Here is a 17,778-nt window from a genome sequence, read left to right on the forward strand (position 1 = left end):
TGTAGCCTTGAAGGGACCACTCGACTTCTGTGTACCCCAGTACCTCCATGTGAAAAACAGGGAGAGTAGTGGCACCTATCTCAAACATTAGCTATTATAATTTGAGCACACACTATAGCTACAAAGATGAATAAAACATCCTCGAGTTCTTATTACAGCACCACCCACATGGTATTATATATCCTGTTATATGTCTAACAAGACAGTAGGAGGACAGAGGAACAATTATCATACAGTCTTCTATTGTTTCAACTCTGCCAAACACTGGTGGCTGCAGCTTGACAACTCGGCCATTGAGAAAGTAAGCCTGGCAAGTAGACATGTAGACTAACCTTTTGACATTCTCTGGCATAGCATGGAAAAGAAGAAATGCAAATGTCATCAAGCTAACAATGCCAAAAGACAGGAATTAGTGCATCTCCTTCTTCACTCTGCCAGATCCTGGAATAAGTAGCAGCACATTCCATTCCAGCCTACTTAAAATGGGAGCAGCACAGCCTTAGCCGATCATCAAAGACAAAAGATCTGGAAGTTAGCATTTCAAGACTCTCCAAGCTGGTTGCTCCAACATTAGAAAAGTCTATGTATAACAGGAAAAAGGTGGAAACTCAAATTCTCAAAAACTTGATTCCAGGTAAGTTAATTCATCATAAAAATAAAGGAATGAAAAGGAAAAGAGAAACCATTATTTAAAGGGTTAATAGTCGGTAGTTGCTTCTCAAGCATTTTCTGAAGCCAGTTTAGCAGAGGAAAAGTAATTTATATGAACACATTCTTGGCAAAGTGAGTATAGTAAAGAAATATAAAATTATGCAAAGACTTGTTGAGATTAAATGAATTACTGCTGCATACGAATCAGTCTTTTTTAAAGAAGCTACATGGTATAAAATAGACATAGTCATGTCGTTGATTAGATTTACATTTCCATCTTATTTAAACTATGCCACCTGAGGAATAAGATAATTCAATGCTTTTTATATAAAACACCTTGGCTTAATATTTCACAATGAGAAACTTTGATTTTGAATTAAATTATGTCAAAATGGAAGTCTAAAAGAATAGAATATTCAGCATGCGGGATGCTAACCATTCAATCTGGTAAAGATACTGAATCTCTGACAGTGGATAAGTATTGCAATGTACATTTTCCTACAGATAAGAAGTAGATTCAGAAAGTCTAGCAAATCTTTGAAGATCACACTGCAAGGCAGGCATATATTGCCCTATTTTTGTTGTTGTTGAGATATCAAGTTTTTGCAGCATTCACAAAGCCCAGCATTCTCTAAATAATTCCACCTTCAGTTCACAAGTGATATCTCAAAAATGGCTAGAGAAAATTATTGTCTTTTGTATACACTGATCTGAAGGAGAGCCATAATTTCTCTAGGACACCATCCACAAGTGAGCTATAAAGCACAACTTCTCCACCAGGGTTCCTAGAAACACTGATGCCTTCAGCCCTTGGGGGCCTGGGTGGGGATTCAGACACCTGGGGACCTCAGGATGTTCTCTTATCCTGTGAGCATCTTGACAGGGCTTCAAATCCCCAGGCAAGTATCACCATTACCTATCATAGCCATGGCATGCAAAAGATGAAAGGCAGAATGGAACAGATAAAGGGAGACAGATAAACAAAGTTGATTATCCCTAACCCAAAAATTTGAAATCCAATGTGCTCTAAAATCAAAAAAAAAATCGAAAATCTGAAACACTTCTTGTCCCAAGCATTTCAGATAAGGAATATTCAACCTGTAATTCCATACAATGTTAACAGGAATTTGGAAGAAAACAAAACACATGGATTGGAGAAAATTCCGTGGCCAAATATGTGTAGTAAATAGTGAAACAACATAATAGCAATTTCTTCACTGCAGGATTTATAACAATTCTTTAACATGCTGATAGAATATGTTAAAAGAATATGATACTGCTGCAATTCAACAACTTATCTGACAGCACACCTATTTAAATGGAGTTTTACCAGAGTTAGTAATTCACAGAACACAGCTTGAGAACCACTGCTTCACACAGTTAATTTGTGTTACCTGATAAAGGGGCTTCAATAAACATTTGAGTTACAATCAAATTATTATATATATAAAGAAACAAGGAGTTATTCCATTTATTTATTCATTCTTGAGGTGGGGTCTTGCTATTTTGCCCAGGCTGGCCTCGAACTTCTGGGTTCAAGCAATCCTCCAGCCTCAGTCTCCTGAGTAGTTGGGACTACAGGTGTATGCCACCGTGCCTAGCTCTAAGGGAATTACTCCAAATGAAACTTCTAATGAGGCCGATATTTTAATGATAAACTGAATGTAAACTGGGGGAGGAGAGTAATATATTTGAATGGCCTAAATTAATCCTGTCATTTTACTTCTAAAATATTCCAGATGCAAGCAATATTCACACATTGCTTGTTTCCCTTCCTTTTGTTTCAAGCAATGAGTAATTATGAGTGCCTCAAATATGCTCTAGGCACTGGGGTACCCAGTCTCCCTCAGAGAGACAGACAAGATGGGTTAACAAGGTAGACAAGATGGAGCTTCCATTTTCACCGAGGCAGACAGACGATAGGACACAGATATATAAAATTCAGAAGTGAAAATTACATTTTTAAGGATGATATATCAATCCAGGTGATGTGGTGGAGAACAATCCAGATGATGTGGTGGAGAATGACTACAGGTAGAGATTTGGGTGGGGGTATCATTTGAGAAGAAAGTCAATTAGTACCCCACCCAAAATAGACCAGGAAACCTCTGTAAATGGATACAGTCTGTTTGCTAATATAGGTGCAGGCAACCTCAATGTAAGCTAACATAAAGTATTATCAGAATAGCATTTTCCAGACTCAGGAGGTGGCATAGGAACTTAGTCTGGGGTCATGAGAAGGAATCAGCCAAGAAAGATCTGGAAAAGGAGATTCCCATATCAGGCAAAGGACAAGAGTAAATGCTTTGAGATGGAATGAGCTCAGTGAAAATGAAGAACAGGACAACTGGAGCTGGAGCACCCTGTGAGAGGCAGAAGGTGGCCTAAGAGGGGTTGGAGATGCAAAGAGGGACAGACCACGTGAGATTGTATAGCCCATGGTATGGAATTTAGATCTTCGTCTGCAGGAAGCTGCTCAGCAGTTTTCAGCAAGAAAATGCTATGACATGATTTCTGTTGTTAAAAACAGCTGCTGCTGTGTGGGAAACAGCAAGAAGAAAGGCTAAAAAGATGAAGAGAAATAATTCACCCCTAAACATGGTAAGTTACTTCCTCAAAACCCGGGGCCTAAAATTCCAAATCCTGGAGAAATAAGTCAAACTAGATAGTCATTCAGCTAAGCAAAGAGTAGGCGTTCTGTGGCACAGTTGAACTTTTACCCTTCAAACAGTATTGTCATACAATCATCTCAAAGAAATGACACAAAGAAAAACCACGTTTGCTTTAATACTATTTTGTCTAGGGCACCACTATGCTTAACACTTTTTTTTAAATCTTAAGTAAAAGAATTTGGGGATAAAACTTTTTTAACTGCATAAGCACTATTCCTCTAGTAGAACTTGAGTGTGTAACGAAGCCAATTATTTTTTAAAATAGTAAGGCTTTACTTTGATTCCTAATCAATACCCATATGACATCTCCTCACAAAATGAACATTCACTGTGTTTAATAACTCTTGAGATTAAATAGAAATGACATGCAGTAAAACCTGATTAATTCTGACCTGATTAAATCAAGTTTTGCAAAAATTTGGACGTGGTGTGGTATGAATCTGTGTTCTCCATTATCCAATAAAAACAAATCTGTTAGGCCGGGCATGGTGGCTTAAGCCTGTAATCCCAGCACTTTGGGAGGCTGAGGCAGGCGGATCATCTGAGGTCAGGAGTTTGAGACCAGCCTGACCAACATGGAGAAACCCCATCTCTATTCAAAAAAAAAAAAAAAAAAAACTGTCCTACAAATCATCAGTTAACAAAAAATGGCATGGGAGGATGATATTCACTCTGAAGAAAACAAGCTATCTAAAAATATATTCATACAGGACCAACGCACTAATTATAAACTGCTTATCTATTCATGACAGCAGGTCACCCCAAAATCTCTGTTACATTATGGAAGCATATTTTGAGGTTGCTTGCACCTATATTACTAAACAAACTATATCCATTTAAAAATATTTCCTGGTTGAAAGTTCTCAATGACCTCAGCTAACAATACAGCTAGGACCAAAGTTTGAGGTTGGCTCAAATCACGTGAAATTACTATGTATAAACATTTTGGGTATAATATTGTGCACAACAGACAATATAAAACATAAAACATACATATTTTATACCATCACTTATAGATATGGTTTCATCTGAATGTCGAAGTGGACAAACTTACAGCCAAAGCTTTAGAAACAACACTGAATCTAACTCAGGAAAGAGCCACTGCCAATCCTGCTTTACTAAACATTACAGCCACTACCCAGGAAGGCCAAATTCCTCGACCAAATCTGTGTTTGCTGACCCTGGAACCCATCCTTGAGGTTCCCCATTGCTAATGAAAGTGAACTCTACCTCCTGACCTTTTTAGCTGCTCTGGGAATCCAGCCATAACGAGAGTCTCCCAAGAGAATCTCTGAATCTATCTACTGCAAACACAGTACTGCAGTCTCAGCAGCAGACTGGACTAGATTTTAAAACAAGCAGTTAGCAACAAAAGGCAGAACATTAAAATCATCATGTAATACAATCCTGCTACCACTGATCTTTGGTTATACAATAGTTCAGAATGACTTGATTGAATAAGAGATGCTGGATTACTTTCTGTCACTAAACACTTTGGGGCCTCATGTTCAATTAAAAATTAAAATTTGGCCACACACACCAAGAGTCTAATTACATTTCTCAACATCTGTCTTTCTTTCCAGGCCAAAAGAAAATAATATTTACCAAAGAGCAGATTGAGACAAAATATACTGCTGTGGAATTGGTGAATATCTCCATTATATCACTTGCCTTTTAGGTAGTTTATCAGTTAGGAATGCTTTTGGCTGCAAATAAGAGAATCTTTGCATAACAGTAGCTTAAACAGTTAGTGGCTTATTTATCTCACAAAATCTGGAGGGAGGTTGCTTCAGCTCTTCAATAATGCTGTCCAAAAAAAAAAAAAATGGCTTCCACCATTCTCAGCATGTGAATTTTCTTCCCCAAGCCTGTCACTTTATTTTCACAAAATGCTACTGCCTTTCCAAGCAACATATCCTCATTAAAAGCAGGAAGCAGGACACAGGGGCAAAATGACTATCTTCATGAGTATCTGTCATTTTTATTGAGGAAGGGAATCTCTCCTACTTCCCCTCATGTCTCATTGGCCAGAGATGGATCACATGTACAACTCTAGACCAATCACTGGTGTGGCAGAATGGACTGACCAGACTGGCTTACATCAACCGTGATTCATGATGTATGACCTGGGACAGACCTGCTTTGCCTGAGATCAAGTAATTGTGCTGACTAGACACAAAATCAGAGGTCTGTTAGTGGGAACATGGGGAGATGTTGCTGAGGAGATAAGGACAGTATTGTATCCCACAAGTGTTTCCTAGAATGGAAAGATCTATGGATAAACAAATGAACAAATGGTCACTGAAAGAGCACATTTTTTGTTTTCTCTAAAGGCAAAACATTGTGAGAGGCTGAAGTGTTGTCAGAGCTGTAGAATATAATCTGTTAATTGTCTAACTCTCCCCCTTGGGTTTTTTTTTTCTTTTTAATAAGCAAAATGGTTACCTCAATTGCAAGTTTTGTCAAATTCAATGAAAAGAATCACAATGAATCAAGTTACCTCTGGAGGTATCTTCTAGCCCCCAAATCTAGTGACTGGATAACTCAAAAGGTAACCATGGTGCATTTCTTCTAGTTTCCCTGAAGGGTGATCAAAATGTCTATTTAAAACATATAACCCATACCCCTGTGATTTAATGAATGGTATATAAATAAAAGGCTGAACTCTCAGGAGATAAACCCTGGCTTCAGAGTGTAATAGCTTTGGAGCAAATATGGGAATGTTTGTTTGCCAAGTCAGACATACATAAAGGGAATTTTCATGTTATGGCTAAAAACACCATCACACAGCCTGCCTTAAAACTTGGCTCCAGATGGGTTAAAACAGAATTCTAACAGCATTTAAGGACATCTACAGCCAGGCATGGTGGCTAACACCTGTACTTCCAGCACTCTGGGAGGCTGAGGTGGGTGTATCACTTGAGTCCACGAGTGCAAGACCAGTCTGGGCAACACAGTAAAACCCCATCTCTAAAATACATATATATACACACACACACATATATACACACACACACATATATATATACACACACAAAAAAAAAAACTAGCTGGGCCTGGTGGTGCATGCCTGTAGTCCCAGTTACTGGGGAGGTTGAGGTGGGAGGATCACTTGAGCCTGGGAGGTTGAGGCTGCAGTGAGCTGTGATTGTACCTTTGCACTCCAGCCTGGGTAACAGTGCGATCCTGTCTCAAAATAAAAATGAAAGAGAAATTTACATTATCTTGCATAAATTAGCCATTGTTAGTGCTTTAAATAATAAATGGTGCTCCTAAAATTCAGCCTATAAGTAAACTGTTCTTATTTATCCCCAGGATTCGAAGACTGATACTAAGAAGAACGGTAAATGTGAATAGTAGCCAGAATTGGAATATAAGGTGTAATCTGCATTCTTTCTAAGTTTACAAGCACAGGACAGAATAAATGTCTAAATTTTAGAAACTGTCATGTAGAATATTGTCAGAGGTGCTTATCTGTGGCACACTTGGGATGATAATGAAATGTCGCTATTAAACAATTCTATTTTAAGTTCTCATGAACATTTTTCCTCTTTAAATTACATAGCGTCCTGGTAGAAAACATTCACATAAATCAATTTAGCAAATTAGCCCCTGCTGAACTGTGCAGGAATAAAATGAATTCAGTCTCAGTATGAAGAGGAAGGCACCAACCTTAGAGAGAAAACAGAATCTAGAGAAGAAAAGCTCCGGCCTCTTTTCAATATCTCTATGCTAGGATTGCAGTCCAGGTGTTCTGCACTTAGACAAAACACACAGACAAACCAGATTGGGCTACTCTCATTTATAAGACATGAAAACTTACAAAGACTTTGTACACAAACCCACATCTCATTAGACTGATTCTTGGGGATACTGATAAGCAGTAATTACTAAAGAGTACAACCTCCTCCTTCCTGCCACACTTTCCAAGAGCTCCATGTACTATCAGGATTAGCTATGCAAGAAAGACAGGTATGGTTTCTGAATCATTTCAAACCAGTATGCTGCCTCGAATTCTCTAACATCAAGCTGCTCTCTACCACCCTCTGGAGGGTATCAACATTACAGCAGTAAAAGAAGAAAGACTGCTAATCACAGCATAGCATCACAAGAATGTGCAGTTGAATAGAATGAGGATTCCGTCAATAAAATACACAAAACTCCTTTGAGACTTGCGTTTTTACTATAAACTATCATAACAAAATTATGCAAATATCCTGCTACAGATTATACATCACAATTAAGCAAAGTAATGCATATCTTCCCTCATTCCCCAAGTCTGAACTACTTCCTGGAGTTGTGCTAACTCAAAGTATTAGACTACATGCTAAGAAGGGTCTTTAAGGGTCTGGGAAAAAAACTATGACTCTGATTCTTGAATTCATTGATGAGAAACTCAAATGAGAGAAATGAACTAGGTATAACATATCAGGGAATGATTAGGACTGTGGCAAACTGGTGAATCTCCTGCCCCATTAATGGGGCAAGAATCTATTAAGTTCTTGCTGATTGTCTGGATTCAGGGTTCCAAAATCACTTGTTTTGTCATTGTGTTTGTTTCTTTGTTTGTTCTAAGAAGGAGTTTCACTCTTGTTGTCCCAGTTGGAGTGCAATGGCGTGATCTCAGCTCACTGCAACCTCCAACTCCTGGGTCTCAGCAATTCTCCTGCCTCAGCCTCCTGAGTAGCTGGGATTACAGGTGTGTACCACCATGGCTGGCTAATTTTTTGTATTTTTAGTAGCAACGGGGTTTCACCGTGTTACACAGCCTGATCTTGAACTCCTGACCTCAGGTGATTCGCCCACCTTGGCCTCCCAAAGTGCTGGGATTACAGGCATGAGCCACCACGCCCAGCCATGTCTTGTTTTTTTAAGCAAAAAGGCAGAAAATTAATTGTATGTAAAAATCTCTATATTTTAGAATGTTTGAATGACCTCAAAACACAGTACTGAGAAAAACAAATAATGACAATATCTTGGATTTAGCCCATCAGCGCAGACATTTCTGTTCCAAGATTATCTGTCGGTGGCGACTGCAATCCATGAGAAAAACCAGAGAAGGAAACCTCATCCATCTCTTGCACAATGAGATTCATCCTATCAAAAAACCATCTGGTTTATAGGGACAGATGTAGCAGATGTGGTAATTTGAAGACTGTTTAAATCTTCAGCCAGTCCCTTCCTTGAATGTTTGATCTTAATCTTGAAACAAAGTGGCTTTATATGGCATATTAAGGCATAAATAAATCACTGCAACCATCTAGGCTACTTCTTTCTCTGCCAGCTCAGTCCAGAAGCACAGAAGATAGTCAGATGGACACTCTCAAGAAGGGGATGGAAGCAATGAAATCACCTTCACATGTTTGTAGGAGGCCGTGTCACTACAGCTATTATTCATCCTCTCCCAGGGATGGCAATGCAGGTTTACTGTTCAACACCAAAGTTCCTGCTCTAATTCTGAGCATTACTTTTCTCCATCTTGGGTCTGATTTAAACTCCAATCTACTCCTCCTATCAGTATAATGTCCCTTTCTGAGATCCATTTATCTTTTTCAAAAAGAAGGACATTGTCTCAGTCCATTTTTCCCATAGCTGACAGACTAGGGGTTGGAGAACAGGTTCAGCAGATAAGGATGCCAACTGATTTTTCATTTGCAGGTTAAAACTGCTGTCTTGGCTGGGTGTTCTGGCTCAAACCTGTATCTCAGCACTTTGGGAGGCTGAGGCAGGAGATGGGAGGAAGACTTGATCCTAGGAGTTCAAGCAGCCTGAGCAATACAGGGAGAGCCTGCTTCTACAAAAATGTAAAAACTTGGCCAAGTACAGTGGCACTTGCCTATAGCCCTAGCTACTTGGAAGACTGAGGCAGGAGGATCTCATCAGCCTAGGAGTTTGAGGCAGCAGTGACCCATGATCATGCCACAGCACTTCAGCCGAGCCAACACAGCGAGATCCTGTCTCAAAAAAAAAAAATACAGAAAAGAAAACAAAAACTGTCTTATCTATATAACCCTCATTATCATTAGTCAAATCTCTATTTCAACAGCACTGAAAACTCCTTAGTGACTGTTTCCAACTCAAATATATGACTGCTGAAGATTCCTGAATGAAGCAGAGTTCTTAAAACCTAATAAAAGGACCAGTCCCCTTGAATGTGTGTATGGTTTTATTATAAATTTCTAGGGAAGCTAAATCCAGTATCATATCTGGATAAACAGCAGGAGGGGAGGGGAGGAGAAGAGAGGGGAGGGGAAGCGGGGAAGGAAGACAAATCCTAAAATTATCCTATAGATCATTACAATTCACATGAAAGCTTCTCAGAAAAGAAAGTACATACCTATGCATACAATTGAGTTACTTGAAAATCTGGCAAAAGACCCTTATTTAATAATAAATTACTCCTGAAAGAAACACAAAGCTAAAGTTAAATATCTATGAATGTCATTTACCTCTGAAGATGTTTCATTAAATACTTATTGGAATCATGCTGTATTCCTAGCATTTACTTTTTTCTTGAGAATGAATAAGAGCCATGCAGACTGCTTTGTTTAAAATTTTACTTTATAGATTGCTGTCTGCTAGTGTTCTGATAATAGACAAACGGAATAAGTTATGTATTTTGGTGTTGGGGGGGCTCTCATTTCAAAAGTGGATAAAGCCTGTTTTTAAAAGAGAGAGAGAGAGAGAGGAGTGTGTGTGTGTGTGTGTGTGTGTGTGTGCGCATACAAGAGGTCAATAGAAAATATAAATATTGGAGGTGATTCCTAAGGTTATGTAAGATGGTGAGATCTACATAAAAACCACTAAGATGCATGAGATCAGAGACATTCCATGGAGTTGATCTATTATGTGTAAATTATAAATCACAGTAGGCAGTAATGTTGTCAACAGATCCGGGGCAATCTGAAACCCCTACAGATGGTCAGATAGCACTGAATTTGGTATTCACGGGTCTTGCTAGGGATCAATCCAATCCAGTGAAAGATCCTTAGCTGGTATAAAAATGCAACCCCCAAACCCCCAAGCAACACCTCAGTTATCATTATTATCAACAACCTACTGAAGACGAAAAGCAACATGTGCTGACCAAGGAGACTCCACAATTAAAGATTCTCCCTCTGCTAATTTTCACCTACAACAAAGGAAATTTGACATGCCAATACACATATATTAACATTGATGTCTGCTGCCACTCATTAAATACTTACAATGTGCCAGGTACTATATCAAGCACTTCACAGGCACCATGTCAGTAGGTGAAGCCTCTGTGAGCACCATTCTTATCTCCACAGTCAGATTTCATAGAGACCCATGAAGATTAGATAGCCTGATCAAAGTTCCACTCCCAGTGAGTGTGCAAGCTGCAATGTGAACCCATGTCTTCATCTCTAAAAACACTGCTCTTACCTAAGACACTTCAACAATTAAATCTCCCAGACGTAAAATTTTCAGGAATAACACTGATATTTTTGAACATGAATTCAGAGAGCAGATGGTTCATTCTCTGTTACCATCATTAAATTCTCTTATGGTTTTCTACAGGTCTTGCCACAAGGGCACTTTCATTTCTATCTTTCTCTCATTCTTTTTCTAACCCATAAGAAAAATTCCTAGCAAAAGTAGCAGCTTCACCTATCTAGGATCTTCCAGTGGTGACTTTTAGATCAATAGAGCTCTAGGTGACAAGAACAGAGCCTCCTTTTAAAAGAATACTCTTTGTATTAGTCAGGGCTCTCCAGAGAAACAGACCCAATAGGACATATATAGATAGATAGATGTATAAGAAGAGGCTTATTTATAGGAATTGGCTCACATGAATTGGCCAAAGAGTCCTACAATTTGCTAACTGCAAGCTAAAGAACCAAGAAAACTGGTAGTATAATTCAATCCATCATGGCATAAACTCCCAATCCAAGACAGAAGGCTTGAGAACCTGGGGTGAGTGAGGGTTGTGCTGGGCTAAATCCCCCAGAGGCCAAAGGCCCAGAAACCAAGAGATCCAATGTCCAAGGGTGGGAGAAGACGGGTGTCCCAGCTCAAGAAGAGAGAACAGGTTCATCCTTCCTCCATATTTGTGTTCTATCCAGGCCAGCGAAGGACCGGATGATGCGCATCCCCACTGGTGAGGGCAGATCTTCTTTACACAGTTTATTGATTCAAATGCTAACCTCTTCCAGAAACACTCTTACAGATATACCCAGAAATAATGTTTTACCAGCTCTCTGGGAACCCACTCAAGATGACACATAAAATTAATCATCTCACTAAAAATTTCAAAGACAACTTCATTCCTAGAATATCACAAACACCATTGTACTCACCAGCCAAAACTGATTGTTAATATCCTCACACTTGCATCAAGACTTTTAAATTGGATGGATGGATGGATGGATGGACGGATAAATGGAGAGATGGATGAAGAAATCTGCCCTAAAATTAATGAATAAAAGCAACTTCTTCCAGTAAATAACAAGTCAATGTTCAGAACTAATTAATTTATTTACCAGTTATGCCCTGAGTTAGAATCCAGCAATGTGCTAAATACTGATACAACAGGGAATAAGACAATGATGTAACACTGTTCCAATACAGGGAAGAAGAGAGCATTGTGGGATCCTGGCAGGTGGTAGCTCACTCACAATCACTGGCTGCCATATGGTGCCAGATTTTCCAAAACTTCCAAGAAGCAGAAAATAAAGATTTCACATGGGTAGGTGGCTAGGGTCAAATCACAAAGGCCCAGGCTAATCATGTCAAATTACCACCAATTAAATATTTTAAATGAGGAAGTGAGATTATTAAATTCTACTTTACCAACATGACTCTACCCACATATGGCAAATGGGTTAGAAGGGGTGAAGACAGAAGCCTTAAGTTTCACTTAACCAATTACAAAAACACCACACATACCCCTCTCCACACACACAAACACACACACACACCATTAAACCTGCCTCATTAGGACTCCTAAAATCAGATTCCACATTCCCTTACAATTTTCTAACTTGAAAATAAAAACTCACTGTAAACAACTAGTGCTTTCAAAACCCTCCAGTTTTCCTCCCTCTTTGTGCTTCACCTATCTAGGAAGATGTGGCTTTAGACTACATCTTCTCACTACAGTAGCAAAGGGTTTAAATCACAGGTTTGCACTGACAGTGGCACTCATCCCATCAATATCCTCAGCGAAAACTTATACAGGCATAACTCACAGATATTGTGGGTTCGGTTCCTGATGACCACCATAAAGTGAATATTGCAATAGAGCAAGTCACATAAATTTTTTTGTTTTCCAGCAAATATAAAAGTTGTATTTGTACTGTGCTGTAGTCTATTAAGTGTGCAACAGCACTATGTCTCAAAAATGTACATACCTTAACTAAAAAATACTTTATCACTAAAAATTGCTAAAAATCATCTGAGACTACAGTGAGTCATAGTTATTTTGCTAGTGAAGGGTCTTGCCTTGATGTTGACAGCTCCTGACTGATTAAGGTGGGGGTCACCGTAGGTTGGGGTGGCTGTGGCAATTCCTTAAGACAATGCTGAAGTTTACCGCATTGATTAACTCTTCCTTTCAGGAAGGGAATATTTCTCTGTAGCATGTGATGCTGTTTGGTACCATTTTACCCACAGAACTTCTTTGAAAATTTGAGGCAACTCTCTCAAAACCCGCTGCTGTTTTATCAACTAAGTTTATATGATAATCTAAATCCTTTGTTGTCATTTCAAAAATGTTCACAGCATCTTGACCAGCAGTAGACTTTATCTCAAGATGGCACTTTCTTCATCCATAATAGCAACTTCAATCTACTCAAGTTTGATCATGAGACTGAAGCAATTCAGTCACATCTTCAGACTCCAATTCTAATTCTAGTTCTCTTGCTATTCCCACCACATTTGCTAAGACTTATTCCACTGATGTCCTGAACCCTTAAAAGTCATCCCTGAGGGTGGAATCAACTTCTTCCAAACTCCCGTTCATGTAGATATTCTGACTTCCTCCCATGAATTACAGTTTTGTTGTTGTTGTTGTTAGAGGTAGGATCATGCTCTGTGGCCTAGGCTGGAGTGCTATGGTGCCATCACAGCTCACTCAAACCTCAAACTCGTAGGCTTCTGCCACCCTCCCACCTCAGCCTCCTGAGTTGCTAGGACTATAGGCATGGGCCACGATTTCCAGCTATTTTTTTTTTTATTTTTTTGTGGAGATGAGGTCTCACTGTATTGCCCAGGCTATACTCAAACTCCTGACCACAGTGATCCTCCCACCTTAGCCTCCCAAAGCACTGGGATTATAAGCGTGAGCCCTCACACCCAGACACAAGTGTTCTTAACGGCCTCTAGAAAAGTAAATTGCTTCCAGAAGATTTTCAGTTTACTTTGACCAGATCAACAGAGGAATCACTATCTATGGCAGCTATAGCTTACAAAATGTATTTCTTAAATAACAGGACTCAAAAGTTTAAGTGACTCCTTGATCCATGGGCTACGGAACAGATGCTGTGTTAACAGGCATGAAAACGACATTCATCTCCTTGTACATCTCCATCAGAGCTCTTGAGGTGCCTGTCGATGAGCGGTATTAACAATACTTTGAAAGGAATCTTTTTTTTTTTCCTGAGGAAGTAGGTCTCAACAAGGGCTTAAAATATTCAGTAAACCATGCTGTAAGCAGTTGTGCTATCATTTAGGCTTTGTTGTTCCATACATAGAGCACAGGGAGAATAGATTTACCATCTTCTTTAAGATCTTAGGATTTTCAGAAGAGTCAATGAGCATTGGCTTCAATTTAAAGTCACCAGCTACATTACTCCCTAACAAGAAACTGAGTCTTTCCTTTGAAGCTTTGAAGCCAGGCATTGACTTCTCCTCTCTAGCTAGGAAAGTCCTGGACAATATATTCTTCCAGTAGAAGGCTGTTTCATCTACAATGAAAATCTGTTGTTTAGTACAGCCACATTCATCAATTATCTTAGCTTGATCTCCTAGATATCTTGCCGCAGTTTCTACAATAGTACTTGCTGCTGCATCTTGCACTTTTATTATAAAAACAGCTTCTTTCCTTAAACCTCATGAATCAACTCATATGCTAGCTTCAGACTTTCCTTCTGCAGCTTCCTCACCTCTCCGTCTTCATTCACAGAACCGGGGAGTTAGGGCCTTGCTCTGGATCAGGGTGTGGTTTAAGGAAATGTTGTGGCTGGTTTGATCATCAACTTCTCCACAGTGGCAATAAGGATGTTGCACTTTCTTGCCATTCGCGTACTCACGGAAGTAGCCCTTTTAATTTCCCATGATAACTCTTCCTTTGCATTCACAACTTGGCTAACTGTTTGTTTGGTGCAAGAGGCTTAGCTTTCAGCCGCTCTCAGCTTTCCACATGCCTTCTTCCTTAAGCTTAATCATCTCTAGCTTTTGATTTAAAGTGAGAGATGTGGGACTCTTACTTTCTCTCAAACAGTTAAAGAGTCAATTGCAGGCTTATTAACTGACTTAATTTCAGTACTGTTGTCTCTCACAGAATAGGGAGGTCCAAAGGGAGGGAAAGAGACATTCGAAAGGGGGATACTGGAGCAATCAGAACACACACAACATTTATTAAGTTTGCACCCTGAAATTACAACAGTAACATCAGAGATAAATAACTGATCACAGATCACCAAGACAGACAGAACAAGGAAAAAGTCTAAATATTGTGAGAATTACCAACATGTGACACAAAGACACAAAGTGAGCAAATGCTGTTGGAAAAATGGCATCAACAGACTTGGGCAATGTAAGGTTGCCACAAACCTTCAAGTTGTAAAGAAAAATGCAGTATCTGCAAAGCGTAATAAAGGGGCACTTAATACAAAGGGTGTGCCTGGAATGGCTTTCAAGTGCTAGTTTCTCTGAAGCCTCTGTGCATTCATATACATGGGTACTCCCACACACCATCAAACACACACACAGAAACATAACAACCCATATTCATATTTCTGCCAGGAAATACCATAAATCAATTTCTACTACTGTCTTTTTGGTTTTTAAAACAATCTACTGGACTGATAATGATGCTAATAATATTTTCTGGGTGCTCATTGTTGTGTGAGGGACATTACATACATTATTTTAATTTAATCCTCCCACGAATCCTAGGAGATTAGTATAATTACCATCCTCATTGTATCAGTACAAAAACCAATGCTTGGAATTGTTAATGAGCTTGCCAAAGGTCACACATCCAGTAAATTGGGATACTGGGATCTGAACCTAGAAAGCCTGAATCTGAACCCTGTGTTTCTAACAGACATGCCCACTGCCCATTCCAGGGAAGGTGGAGAGGGCAGTGATAAGGGTGTCTAGCTGTAGAACCACACATTATTTTCATATTTACCATTAAGGTCTCAGGAAAGCCCCAGTGATAGTGGGGAGAAAGAATGGAAAACTTAATCACTATTCATTATTTTGCATCAGTTAAGAAATAATCTACTCTCTCAACTGTTACCAATAGACACTCTGAAAACCTCCTGGAAATCTCTATTTCTGTAAAACCATTGCTTTCAGCCACTAAGGTCAGGTCATGAAAAAGTATGTATTAAGATTTAAAAATTTTAGGCACATACTGCTAAGTCAATAAAAATCCAATTACAAATACGTGACCACATTTTTGTTTGCACACATCCACAAACACTAGAAAATATAAACAAGAATGTTCAGTCATTATCTTTGAGATCACTGTTTTTCCTTCTTTACGCTTTTCCATCTTTCCTAAGTGTTTCCGATTTACTGTTCTTGTAATGGGGGAAGTATGATTCAATGGCAGCTTGGGGTAATAGTGAGAAGAGTTTAATGCCATTTGGGCTGCTTCGGAAACGCACATTTTGAAGTTCCTACTATAACGATTCGAACAACATCAAAGACTATGGTTATGACCAGACAGAACCTGATCAACTGCGGAATCTGCAGTTCCATCAAAATAAAAGAGGTTGCTGTCATTGCTTTATTTATTAAGCTACATTTGATGAGCACATTTAGTAAAATAAAAAGTTCTTGTTGTTGGCTTCTTCAGTCGTGTCAATCTTTAAAATTTACAAAAGAACTTAAAAAGCTAATGTGAAGTAATTCTATCTTCCTTGAGCTACAATTTGTGGATTTTTTAAGAAGCCACGTTGAGAAGACTCATTTTAAACCATGCTTCTGTATTGGGCTAAGTTAATGGCTTATGCTGAGAAATATACCCTCAGATCACACCATATCATAGAAATCAAAGGACGTGTTTCATTTATGAATAAAATTCATTACACATCAGCAGAAAGCTTTCAACACAGAGATTCACACTCCAGAAAATCTACAGACGTGGAGATCCAATCCAAGCTGCAGCCAGTTAATGCCCACAACCTACTTTAATCACCCATTCATTTGACAAATATCTAATAAGTGCCATGCCCTGAACTAGGTATAGCCTAATGAGGACAGCACAGAGGAGGTACCACCTTGACATAATAGGATGTTTGGAATCCACTAGAATGCACTCTAGAAAATGATTACTACATGGCTTTCAATGCCCCCGCTCACTCACAAGGGGACATGACATTTAAATATACTTATACCAAAATACTTAGAATTCTACAATATTTAACACCATATCAAGTCCAAGAAGAACAAAAGTTGTTCTTCAAAGGTTCCTGTTGTTGTGAATCATAACAAAAACAATAGCAACAGCAGGCCTTGCTTTGGAGCACGTTCAATGCATCAGGTACCCTGCCAAATATTTTACAACATTATTTCATTAATTTTAAGAGAAAATTCTTAGAATCCCCGTGCCCACGTTTTGAGACGATGTATGTATCATTTTCCCCATTATGCAAATCCAGTACACCCAGAGCATGCTTCTCATTTTAATGAATAATTTTTTATGTAGAGCAAGTAAGGGCTTCAGATCAGAATGTGACTTGGGGCTCCATCGTGAATGTGTCATATGGGCTTTGGGGCAAGCTCTATGGTCTCTGAGCCTCTCTATCCTCATCCCTGAAATAAAGACCCCAGTCGCTTTCCCCAGAATTCTTCAGAGGATTAAAGGAGATAGTGTGTGTGAGTGAATGTATCTGAGAGTTGCCCAGTACCTGCTGTGGTACATGCACAACAGTTGACTTTATTCAAGATGTGACCCACAACCACACTACTTCATGTGCTCTCAACCTTTTACTGAATTCCATTTCATGCAAATTGTCCTAAGACTCATTATCTGATTTCCACAGGATTCTGCTGAGCTGGTAACCTTCTCTTTCCCTGCATCTGTGAAAACCTACAGCATTTGTCATACAGTCAATCAGAATGTAGGAAACAGGCTTAAGAAGATGCTGTTAATTGAAGAAACCTGCTGATCAACAATATGTATGGGAAATGTTTGTAAACAAACTCTGAGACATCTGTCCACATAAAAGTCTGAAAACAGATATGAAAATTAGCT

At 39.1% G+C, this 17,778-nt stretch overlaps 1 protein-coding gene and 1 long non-coding RNA gene across 15 annotated transcripts in view; one reads left to right on the forward strand and one right to left on the reverse strand.

Moving 5' to 3' along the window:
- MAGI1 (membrane associated guanylate kinase, WW and PDZ domain containing 1) overlaps positions 1–17,778 on the reverse strand; it is a 677,859-nt gene that overhangs the window by 366,142 nt on the left and 293,939 nt on the right. The gene's annotated exons all lie outside the window — the stretch shown is intronic.
- Positions 378–7,232, forward strand: LOC105728944 (uncharacterized). The gene is made up of 5 exons (XR_001110164.3): positions 378–634; positions 3,182–3,252; positions 4,907–4,968; positions 5,757–5,874; positions 6,639–7,232. It is a non-coding gene; the product is annotated as an uncharacterized LOC105728944 (long non-coding RNA).

The sequence above is a fragment of the Aotus nancymaae genome, unplaced genomic scaffold (assembly GCF_030222135.1).
Source record: "Aotus nancymaae isolate 86718 unplaced genomic scaffold, 86718_ANA_hifiasm-v0.15.2.pri h1tg000067l, whole genome shotgun sequence".
Lineage (NCBI taxonomy): Eukaryota > Metazoa > Chordata > Mammalia > Primates > Aotidae > Aotus > Aotus nancymaae.